General features: G+C 44.6%; 1 long non-coding RNA gene across 1 annotated transcript in view; it reads left to right on the forward strand.

Moving 5' to 3' along the window:
• LOC130146307 (uncharacterized) overlaps nt 1–12,722 on the forward strand; it is a 41,277-nt gene that overhangs the window by 842 nt on the left and 27,713 nt on the right. The window contains exon 2 of the long non-coding RNA XR_008820855.1: nt 12,555–12,665. This is a non-coding gene — a long non-coding RNA (uncharacterized LOC130146307). The remainder of the gene's footprint in view (nt 1–12,554; nt 12,666–12,722) is intronic.

Below are 12,722 nucleotides of genomic sequence, written 5' to 3' on the forward strand. Positions count from 1 at the left end.
CCTTTCATTCATACCATCACTAAAACTGCTAATGTCTGGGGCTCCAGCCAAGGACGTGTGCATTTGTGGAGCACATGTTGCTCCCTTCTAGCCTAAGAAACAGTATTATTTCTTCTTGTGTTAACTAAAAATATTCATATTAGTTTCTCCTGAAATTATGATTCTTGCTTCTCTATATAAATATATACATATAAAGACATATGCAGAGTCTATACATATATATATCAATGAATACATATATATATATATATAAAAATATATCTTTGCCCTCCCTTTCTTTCTCACAGGCTGAGCTGTCCCAGGGAGAGGACAGTAATTTTCCATCACAAATGCTTTTCCTGTGACGGTTTTTTGTTTTCTAAGTCTGCCACATGAAAACAGGCATAATATTTTCTTTTTTATTGTCTATAAATAAATAGAAATTTGACTTTCAGAACGTGTTACTAGAGCAAATCAAATTGTTCTAGGATTATTGCCTTTTTAAAAAATACTCTTATGATTTACATGCAGGTAACGCCTTACTTTTTAAATTACAGTGACGGTGAACCGAAATCTCTGTTGCACAGTGGATAATTATAGCAGTTGCGGTTTTGGTTGGTATTTGCTCCATTAGGTATTCAAACCTCAAACCAATATGCTCACGTCTTTTTGTTATATTCCCTTAAAGACATGATTAAAACCGAATCTTAGTCTTCACAGATCCAAGCCTGTGTCCAAAGCCATGCACGTGCCGATCCGAGGGGATAAGGAACTGTAGGAAGGCCTCCACCTCTCCGGCTTGGCCTAAACCAGCCAGTCAAGGCTGGTGCACAGACTTCAGCTGCCTGCAGAGCTTCCCTAGGGATTGCATCCCCCTCCTTGGCACAGTGGCGGAAGATCGCTTTTCCTGAGGATTTTTCATGGAAACGGTCTATGCTTTCAACATTCGCTCAGCCAGCAGCAAACAGCAGTGCCCCGAGGGCAGCACCAGCACCGCTCTCCTGCTGAGCGCCGCGCCTCCTGAGGTCCACCAGCACCTCCAGGTGGGTCACAGGGCAATGCGGACACCATCAGCTTCTGCTGGCCAGCCTGCTCCTTCTCCCCGGCTTCAAGCTGCTGCTGGGTGTACAGCTCGTTGCCGCTGCTTGAGGAAGGTGGGTCCTAAAGCAAGACTGAGGAGGGACTTCTCATCAGAGGTTTGGATTTCGCCTGCCATGAGCAAGCATTGCTAAGGCAGCCCCACAGCACAGAGGCAACCTCAACACAGTCTGAAAGGAAAAAAAGGAAATATTTCCTTTAACGCCCAGCACGGGGATACCATTACCTAGTCAGAGCCTTAGCAAGCTCCAAGCTGGGACCCTTTGACAGGGTGGCAGGATGCTCCCAACCCTCAGCGTTGTGGCATGTGAGACCACGCTGTCCCACGGAGGCGTTTTGCTCATTAGTACTTCCACTGGGATATCTGCTTATTTCACACGGGAACAAGCCTCCCTTCTCCATGGAGGATGTGAGTAAGCTATACGTCCAGACAATGGTCCAGACATAACCTCTGGTGCAGAAATCTCCGAACTGTGGGAAGCTGGAATGCTGTATGGTGCAAAGAACAGGTTGCTATACTTTACCTGGGTCTTCATCTATACTCTTTAAGTCACAGCTGTGGTTTAGTGGACCTCTGCTCCTACTAGATGTGCAGCTCTTCTCATGACTATATTTTTGACATATGGACCAAGCCTTGGAGCTGCCTTATAGTTTTAAAATTTCAGTACGGGGAAAGGGGATCTTTGCCAGGATCTGGCCCTCAGTGAGGAGGGCCGTCCATGTGGCATGTACAAATGCTCGGTGCAATGATGTGGAACAGATAGTGCCAGGCCATTTTGCATTTGGGTCACCGTATTGACCACCCACTCTGACCTGCATGTTTCACTGTTCGTTTCCCTGATATGTGCTTTGTAAATCCCTGCACCAGAAATGTCTGCCTGCTGAGTGAGCAGACTGTATATTAAGTGGAGGCTAGAGAGATCCTTTTTCTTTTTCTTAAGACATTCACCCAGCTGTTTCAGTCACTTTAGAGTGTCTTTGCCACATAGCGTGGAACTGAGGGATCAGCCTTCCTTCTCCTAGACAGCTGAATTTGAAGTCCCATCTCAGCCTCCTTTAGATTGAGCGTTAAGCCACTCTTCTCCTGTGCCTCTCCAAGCCTGCTCGCTTCTCCCAAAGTGTGCATTTCTCCTCCATGTCTCCTCTCTTCTTTAAGGCCCCTTATTGCAACAATGGGGGATGCTTGTTGCCACATGCTGTCAGGTTTTCGGTGCTACTCAACTTTGGGGCAAGGAATCAGTGGTTTAGGACAGGGATGCCTGCTTTGTTAACTCTGATTTCCCCACTGATCTAATCCTTCTGGGCACTGCAACTTTGCTGGATGGGGGGGGCAGCAGCACAGAAGGGGTAGCAGGAGTCCCATACACTTTTTCCTACATTGGTCTCCTTGGAAGCTACATGTGCCCATCAGCCTGTGTACAGCAGCTTCCTTCTTTTCCTCCCCTGACTCCTGTGACTCACTGACCCCATGTTCATGGTGACTCTGCTGTCTCAGGTAACTTTCCCAGGGCAAGGGAACTGCATGTCTGAGCAAGGGGAGAGACAAGGGACCATGTATCTTTTCCTTTCCCCCAGTCCCAGAGAAGAGAGATCATGCAAAGTTAAAATACTCTGGCTTTAGAGAGGAGATTGGGGATACAGGCACAAGCCAGGGAGATGAGTGTCTTGGACAAAGGAGGGCCCAGCCCCAGCTGTGCAAAGTGCTGCCGAATGGGACACAAGTCTTGCAAGGAAAGTCACACGGTGATATCGGCACCTGATGGTATTGTTCTGGGCTGGGATTACTTCTCTACCGTACTCCACGGAGCTAGTGCCTTATTCACTGTTCTGGTGTAATGGCTTTTTAAATTAGTATGCTCCTCCAGGTTTTAATCTGTTTCTTATTATGAGGCTGTTGGGTGGAATTAAATCCTAACTCGCATTCATCTGGGAGCTGAAAATGTCAGTGGGGGCTGAGAAGTGGTCTCTGCTGAGGGACCATCATGTTGAGATGTGCTCCACACTCCTGCTGGTACAGCTTTTCTGAGGCAGAGGATGTTCCTGCTTTGTGGTAGCAATGTCACACCTGCACATAGGTGGTGGATGTCAGTACGGTGTGATGCAAACAGGGATGGATGCCCATGCCCACCCTGCAGGTAGGACTCCGACTAAGTGAGCTATCTGCCTATTGAACCGCCTGCAGGAGCACAGCCCGCACAGAAGCAAATGGGAGGTGACAATACAAAGAGGAGGCCCAGTGATGCTGGCTGCCCAGTTTGCAAACCTGACCAGGTAAACCCAAGCTTGTCCCCAAGGACACCTCCAAAGCAGCCCTCTGGAACTGACATGTTTATTACCTCCTGGGTTTTTTCTTCCTTTTTTTTTTTTTTTTTTTTTTTTTTTTTGGCCATCACTTATTTCATGGAAAGCATTAGAAATGAGGAAAGATTTTTTTTCTTACTCTTTTTTTCAACGTAAGGCTGCAACCAAAGCCTTCAGCACAGGGCCGTGTCACAGCCCTAACTGTGCGTGCATCTCATGTGACAAGATTGCCTCGTATCAATACATAGCTTAAAAAAAGGTACTTAAAAAAGCTACTTTGCGGGGGAAAGTGAGTGTGGGCCAGCTATTCACACTTAGCAATGCTTGTAAAGTGAAACTGTCTCACTTGGGACCAGAAGGCAGACAAGTGAATACTGCTGACCTGCTTTCACCTTGTCTTTTGTTTTCCTGGTGGGAGAACACAAGGCATCCCCCATGCCATCTCTGCTCAGCTGATCAGTTCTTCCGAGCAGCACCACAGCCAACGCAGCCAGTTGTCCTGGCAAGTCCCAAGGTGATGTTTCCACTTGATACCACGTCTCAGGAATTTGAAAGGGAATTTTAAAAGAATCTCAGAAATTTTAAAGGCTCTCAGGGATTTTAAAGAGGTTTTGAAAACTTTCCATTGCTCTGCTTTCGCAAGGTTTTTCCTGTGCTTGTTTATGGTTTTGATGCTCAAACAGATGCTTGTTTAGAAACAGGTCAGAATTCCTAGACTCATAGGAAATACTCTCTGTTTTATTTTGCACTGTTTAGCCCCCGAAGCTAAGCATGCAAACTGTCCCCATAAATAACCTGAGCTGTTCTCTCATTCAGGGTGCTTCTTGCTTACGCTGAGAGCTCTCTCGCAGCATAAGCAGTAGGAGGCCATCTGTGCATGAGCTGGAGAAACTTATGTAAATATTGTTGCTTTGGGACTGTTATTTAGAAGTGCTGGGCTAAATGATTTATTAGTGTTCTCAATGCTGACACTGAGAGGGTTCTTCTCAGGTTGGCTTTTACCACTGACACCTCCCAGTGGGTTCTCACTTACTGGAAAATTCCTGGTAACTGGATAGTAGGAGGGACCTGCAGCCCCAGGTCATGTAGGTGATGATCTTGTGCTGGAAGCTGTATAATCCCTCGCAGCATGGGAGAATGAAACCCACAAGCACGGCCATCCTGGAGGCATGTCCCTGCAATAATGAAATCCAATGGGAGAAGCTGCAGACTCTGCACTAGTTGCAGCTTCAAGTTTTTCCCTCCATAGTTTCTTTCTCTTATTTCTGTGTAGGCGCTGAGTTAGAGGTGACAGTGCAGCAGTTAGAAATTACTTCCCCCATACACATCCCTAAGCAGCCGCCAGCAAAGACCAGGCAGACCCCATGTGTCTGTAAATCTTCCTTGTTTAAGAGAAATCCTTCATTCAGATACCCCAATATTCTAAAACTCATTTAATACCAGACTTCAGGTCACTTATCCCCACTGTTTTCAGCAGACCCTGGATGTGGGGACTCTATTCTGATGTTCATGAAACTTTGCTTGTTGGGAGGTGCTGGACTCAGCAGCCCGACGGGTAAGGGTGGCCTGTAGCCAGGCTGCACATGAATTCCCAACAGGCACACACACAAAACCTGTGTGCATGGGGCCACACAGCACAACCCAGTGTCGTGGTTTAACCCTCCCCAGCAGCTCAGCCCCGCACAGCTGCTCAATCATTGTCCCCATGGTGGGATGGAGGAGAGAATCAGAGGGGTAATAGTGAGAAAACTCGTGGGTTGAGATAAAGACAGCTTAATAGGCAAAGCAAAAGCCACAAGCAAAGCAAAACAAGGAATTCATTCACCACTTCTCATCGGCAGGCAGGTGTTCAGCCATTTCCAGGAAAGCTGGGCTCCGTCACACAGGAAGGCAAACATCATCATTCTGAACATCACCCCTTCCTTCTTCTTCCCCCAGCTTTCTATTGCTGAGTGTAGTGTCATGTGGTAAGGAACATCCCTTTGGCCAGTTGGGGTCGGCTGTCCCAGCTGTGTCCCCTCTCAGCATCTTGTGCACCCCAGCCTGCTCGCTGGTGGGGTGGGGTGAGAAGCAGAGAAGGCCTGATGCTGTGTAATCTCCTCAGCAATGACAAAAATATCTCTGTATTATCAACACTGTTCTCAGCACAAATCCAAAACATAGCCCCATGCAAGGTACTACGGAAAAAATTAACTGTATCCCAGTCTAAACCAGCACACCCAGAAAACACAGCACTTGCTCAAGCAACCCAAATAGCTCTGGTCCTGTCTCCCTCTGCATCTGATCAGGATGAAGGTACACCATTGGGAAATCCACACCTACCCACCATGTAGATGGCAACTGTCCTCACACACCCAATCTATCCAGTAGCTGCTGGCAACTCTGGGGGACACGAGCCCCCAAGGGCCCCAGCTCCACTCCAGTTGCAAGCACACAGACTCCCTTGCAAGAGGCTACGGATCCCTCCAGTAACTGGCCATGGACACCCAGTCTACAGGTGGCTGGCCCTGGGTGCTTGCATCTCCCATGGCACAGACAGACAGACAGACATGCGTGTGCAGAGACGGGTCTCACATTGGACTCCAGACCTCACAGTTGCCCCTGCAGCTGGCCTGGACCCAATGGCCTTGCTGGCAGCCAGCTCCTCCAGCTGTCACACATGCATCTGGCCTGGGCTTATCTCTGCTTTCATGCCTGGCTCCCAAGCCATCTACCCCACTTGCCTGCCAGCAACAGTAGGGACCCCCTTACCCAGGAGATAGTTAGAAATGGAGTTTAATGAGCAGGTAAGACAGACAGCAGCAATGAAACACAGGGCACGACCAGACAAGTGTACTGACCTGACCAGCCACTGGCCTCTTTTATCCCCTAATTTTCCCACACTTGTTATTCCCCAAACCACCACGATCCCTCCCTTTCGCCACTTTTGGTTCCTCCCTGTGACATCCTATAAGTTTGTGCCATCCCCAGGTGTTGTTCTCCTGCACCCCGTAGCGTGCCACCCCCAGTCTGTGAGGTGCTCAGGAGAGCTTCTCCCTCTGTCTTACCTGATGATGTCAGCCCCAGCCCACGTGTGTCCCCAGAGAGGTTATTAGGGTGGCCCCACCTGCTGTCACGCCTCGTGCTCCTCTGTGTCAGGGCATGAGCCTTTTGTCATATGACTTAACAACACTAGGTCTGACATACAGAAAGCTTTTTGCCGTCCCAGGTTATTCTGAAAGCTTTGTTTAGGTAAACGCAGAGATGTATGCAAGCATTTGATTGTAGGGGCTGGAGCTGTAGTGTTGCAGCAGCTGTGGGCTTGGCGGTGAGATCACAACCCTCAGAAGCATTGCAGCAATGAAAATGGGAAAGGGCAATGGCCTGAAAACACAAACAAAATACCTAAATACACACATGTAAGTAGCAAAAGAGAAAGAGCTCAGAAGGGCTGTCAGTAGGCCAGGAAAATCCTGGAATTTCATGTGTTGAAAAATCATCAAACCTCCTTGATATGAAGTTACATGCAGGCCACTTCTGCACAATAAATGAGCCTGTATTATCCCAAAGCCTTAAAAAATTGAATAGGCTAGTGAGTGGGCAGTTCGGAGATCCTCCCTGGAAAATTCTCCACTTCGGCATCAGCCATGGCCAAGGAACGTCAGGTCTTTTACGTTGTAGCTTTTTTTTTACCTTTCAAAAGAATGAAAGATGTGCAGAGCAGCAGATGTTCTGCTTGAGGTCCATGGGAACAGCAGCCACAGACATAATCACATTATTTTATTTTTCTATGCTTTGTTCCTTATATTTTTCCACTTGCATGATTTATTCTTGGTTAGTATATAGCACAAATATGTAAAAAAGATGCAGTTCCCTCTGCCTGAGCGGTAAAAGATGAAGAAAAAGAGGCAACTAAGACTTAATATACAGTATGCCAACTTGATATGTATGATTCCACAGCCACCAGTTGTATGATGGCCGAAGGAAAGCCGCCAGAGTAGGGTTGTCCAGATGGTGAGTTTTGAAAGTGGCTGTAGAATAGGCCAGAAAGACAAAGGGGTCTTGGGCATCCTTATGATAACATGCTTCTCAAACTCTGGGGACACAGAATACCATCACACAAAACTCCCTCCACGTGGGTTGCCCTCTGGCAGTGCCCCAACCTACAGTCAAGCTTCTTGCAATGGGATGTGAATTACAGCACCTTGCTTTCCAGTTGCTGAACTCTGTTGCGTTTCAGAGCACCTTGAATCTCTTGCCCTTTGAAACAAGATCCCCTTTTGAAAACATTTCAAGTTACTCTGAGCCAAAAGCCTGAATACAGAATTGTGAGAGAAATGGGAAATTGCTGAGGAAAACATTTTGCCACAAGGAATGCAGATGATGAGCCTTGGCAGGCAAGCATTAGTTTTGTTCCTGGAAAGGTACGTACACCTAGGACTTGGAAGAGTTAGGCAGATTAAAGCAGGGTGCTACCTCTAGGCAGCAAATTAGAGTGGCAGACAGAAGAAGTGTTGGTCTTTGGGAGACGCCTGCAAATCTTGTAACTGTACATTGAAGGCAGCTCCCTCTAGGAGAATGACTCAGTGCTTACTACAGCTTGTGGGTGTCTTTGCCTGATGTAAGTAGAGCTACCATGTGTTACAGGGACACGGGTGAGAGCTCCTAGAGTAGGTCATGTCAAGTTTATATACCCATTTGGAAAGATAATTTGTAGTCTCTTGGTAATAAATGCCTTGAGTCTTGGTGTTCATATTCTCATGTCCTTCCCGGTTCAGTTCTAGGATAAACAGATTCTGCAGAAGTTTTCTTCTGAGAAACCCCTGAGATCCATTTTTATATATACTGAACTGGAAATAGTTTTCATCATAAAGGGAAATACATTTTTTAAAAAATTGTTTCAGTGCTAGTTCACATTTGCTTTAAGGAACATAAATGCTTTTATAAATGAACCCCTTTCTGCGAGGAGATCATATATGCAGTAACTTTAAACAGCTGGTACAGCGTGGAGACCACCAGTCTTCACAGCACATGCCTGTCTTTTTTCAAAAGTATTGATCCCCTTTAAGGACTTATGAAATCTTAGCTTCCATAATACTATGTTAGAAGTGTTTGGTCATCTAACGCCTTGATACAATTTTTACAAAAGCCTCCTTTGCTTATTCTAAGCATGGAGAAGAGCCTTACAAAGTCTTGATGAGTGCCTTGTGGAGTGGCTTACCAGTAAGCACCACTAACCCAAGGCTCCCCTGGCTGGATGCTCTCCATTAACTAAGGCAGAAGACGGAGCAGATGAGACATAAATGCAATTGCTTCCTCAGGAATGCTTAATACCTTTCAAGAGTCACTAAGAAAATACTCTGTGTCAATAATCAGAGGTTAAGGAATAAAAAGGGCTTTTTGACACTCCCCTCCCCTTAAACAATTAACTCTTTCAACACAGGCTTGAGAAGGAGAGAGTCATATTTCCGATAATTTCATGTGCTTATCTATTATAGACCAAGAGACAAGGAGGGAAGTATGGCTAAAAAATTATTCTTTTTAACTTTTTGTATTTCCTTTTTTCCTTGCTTAAGTGTCAAATGGTTAGGACTAAACTTCCAAAGTCCCATTGGTTTGTCTGAACGATTTGCTAATTTATTAGCAATTAATGGAGCATATTTGGCAGGCTAGCAAACTGAAAAATATTAAGTTGATACTCAGCAAGCAAAACACTTAAGAGATGCATATAAAGAGCACAGTGATTTCAGGGAGGGTTGTCATGATGAGTTTGAGTTTGTTGTCTGCTTCTATTAATTTGACAGTAAACAATATAAACTGAATTGCATTAGGACAGAGTGAAATACTTTAAGGAGTCTAATGTTTCAAAACCAATTCTCATAGATGTAATTTTGTGGAAAATTTTGGCTTTTTATTTCAAAGTGGAATGTTACTACAATTTGAGATACTGGATGTTTCCGTGGAATAAAAACAGGAAATCAGCTTTTCTGATTTGCAGCTATTTGTCTTCGTTCTGATTATATTCATCCTTACACTTGTGTGATAGAGTACCTGTATTTTTGCAAACTGGCTTAAGCAAAAGAATATTTGAATTAAAATAATTGCCTCTTCTAGGATATCTTTTCAACATCAGAAGAATATAAACTCTATCTGATACACATTATCCAAAATAATGTTAGCATTTTATTTTATTTTATTTTATGCTTCTTTTCAATTGCAGCTTAAATTCCCAAGCTCTCTTGAAATGAGAAGGGTGAGTCGTTGGGAATGTAATTTCAAAGGCTGTATTTAATCTCTTTATCTTTTCCCACAACTGATTTACCCAAGGGCACGAATAAAGCACATGTAACAGATTCCCAGAGGCCCCAAATCGTTATTTCTTTCTTATCGAGCCTTATTTTATTCTCCCTTTATTCAAAACTGTTCTGAAAAGACTCATCCACTTGGTAATTTTGCCTGTGAGGGAACTGGGTGGCTTTCATCAGCACGTGGATTTGAGCTGATGACTGTATCTGAATACTGTCTCCCCTGCTTCTTGTTTCCCATGTGTCTGATCCACAACGTAGCATCCTGTCTATTCCTACAGTCTTTGGAGCACAGGCATATAAAGGTCTTGCCTTTTCTACTACTGCGAGTTTTTTTAAAGCCTTCACATGAAGCTGTTGGCTGAGTATAAACAACATGATGTAAGGTCTTAAGTAAGTGAAAATGAATTAATTCAAAACAGTTATTAAAGTTGTGCATATTAAACATTAAAAAAATGAAAGACCTAATTGATCTCTACTCTGAAGTTTAAAGTCCTAGATAAGAACATCAAGGAGCACTACCTCGATTACTCGGAAATAAGAAGAAAAAAAAAGGGAGATCTTCTGTATTTCCAAATTGTGGTTAATATTATATTTATTCTGGTACAGTAGTTAATATGTATTAATATGTGTCATCAACACATGGTAGTGGTACCTTCAGAGAAGAAATGGCTGGAATAGAGGTAGACATGGGACTCTTCCTACCATTATTTCTGGGGATATTTTCCTCACTTTTCTTGTCTGAATCTCCCATGTCTGTCACCAGATTGTATTTACAACTTTGCTTGTGCGTTGGTTAGTTCCAAGCACAGCCACTTACCGGTGTAAAAGGCATGTACCAAATGCTACTGTTCTGATCCGGAAACATATTCTAGTTTGGGGGGTGCCTTCCCAAGAAATACACATGCTTTTAGATTAAATCAGCTTTCCTGTCTGCAATGAAAAACTGTTCTCCCACGTTGACCTTGAGCTCCAACTGATTTTCCTAACAAGATGCCAAAAAGGAGCCTTGGCTATGCATGAGGCTCTGATTAGCTTTGTTCGTGGCTGCAGCTGGAATGCAGGCGAAAACCACCCAAGGACAAGCGGTCTTCAAATGTTCTTCTTGAAGTTCCTGCTGGACAGGGTCACCTCCCACCACTGCCAAGTGTGGGAGACAGATGTCACTGCCCTTGACTGGAGACTCCCAGTGCCGCTCTTTACAATGAAGGTGATGCAGTAACCACCTGGGTGTCCACACGGCTCTGCTGTGATGATGCTTGCACCTCAAGCACTGTGCCCAGGATGCCTAATATCTAGCCACACGTATATCCTAAAAGTATTCTAAAAAGGAGAAGATTAAAAAGCAGGAGACAGAAGACAATTGTAACCCAGGAAAAATGTCATATTAGTATGACCATCGAGGGGAGAAGAGATTTATCTGTATGTACAGCACTCATAATTTCAAATTTGATGGTCAAAATGCATGGTGTATTTTTATAGCACACCCTTGTTCTAAGACACAGCAACCCAGCCTGTGCTGATCCATTACTTTGTAACCTCTACAGTAATTCACGGAAGGCAAACTACAGCACAAAATTTTTCCACGTGCTCACACACAGGAACAGCAATTGTCCTCCAAGACTGCACACAAAGCACAGACTAAAAGAAGCAAGAGGAATTCTGAGGAAAACGCTTTACGTTTCAGTTTTTATCTAATGAAACCGTTCGACGTGGGCATGAAGCAAGCTTGATCCATCTTCTGTTAAGTCACAATTTGAGCTTATTTCTGCACTGTCTCGCTCCCTCCCTCCCTAGCTACCTGTTCATACCTGTACACTGAGACACTCCTGGAAACTTTACGCTCACTCTGTGCAGGAACAAAGCAAAGGCTGAATCTGTTCAGACCAAGCAGTCTTTCTGCAATAACACACACAAAAGGTATCATCAGCTTGTTGTTCTAAATTCCCCACAACTGTTTTATCTGAATGCAGCAAAGCCCTTTCTTTGAAGATCAGAGCTGGCAAGGCTAGGCTGATTTTAATGTTGATTATTTCTAAAAGTAAGTGTCCACAGGCACCCCATGATGTATCAACCCCTCCCTCTGCCTCTTCCTCTGCTCTTCCCCCACCTATAATTTTGTTCTCTTGAATTATTTTTTTTTTTGACAGTAGTTTCCATTAATCAGCGGACAGACATTGTTTTCCTCCTGCTTCATTAGGGACAAGCCATTCATTCTTTCTGTGTGAGAAAGGCAAAGTTCAAAAGCACAATTAATTAAAGCAACCAATGACCAAATTGGCCTTGCAGGCAGGGCTGAAAACACAGATGGCCTGTGGACATCTTAACAATTTGTCTGACTTCTGTGCTCCAAGCAGCTCAAGACAAGTTTTATGATCAAAGGCTTGTTTCTCAGGCCGAGGTCTGTTTGCAGACCGGACAGATAGCAGTCTGGATGTGCTAAAGCCATCAACTTGCCATCTTTAAAACCTTGGGAATTACACTAAGCCACCAACTTGAAGGCTGTATGATCATTGGGCCTATGCCTGTGTCTGAGCATCGCAAACTTGGATAGACGCTAAGAATCACTAGGAGTAACAGGGGCAATGCTCTGTACTCCGGTAGTCCAGAAAAAGCTTTGCTGGAACCCTTGAGCATTATCTTGGATCCGAGTTAAGAAAATCTGACTTTCAGAAACCACACCCATCCTAACAGTTGGTTAGTTGGTTTTGATGATGTCAAATGGATAAGTTTTAGATATTACTGTCTCTTTGGGAGCTGTTACTACGCAAACTTCAAGCCTTCAGGTTCTCTCAGTCATGGCTAATGCATTATCTATATATCTGTGTTATCTGTTAAAAAAGATGCACAAATCCTAGCACCGATTATGCTAAGTCTTCCCTTATTTCACAGAATGAGAAGAGGCAGCCTGTAGACACAGCTGAATCCTCAGACACTGTCAGAGACAAGTACAAGACTAGAAGACAGCTGTGGCTGCCCTGGCAGGAGTGCCAGATGGTGGAGGTATGACCCAACAGGCACTGCTATTCAGAGATTCCCATTTGGATGCTCATACCTGAA

The sequence above is a fragment of the Falco biarmicus genome, chromosome 3 (assembly GCF_023638135.1).
Source record: "Falco biarmicus isolate bFalBia1 chromosome 3, bFalBia1.pri, whole genome shotgun sequence".
In the NCBI taxonomy this organism is placed as follows: Eukaryota; Metazoa; Chordata; class Aves; order Falconiformes; family Falconidae; genus Falco; species Falco biarmicus.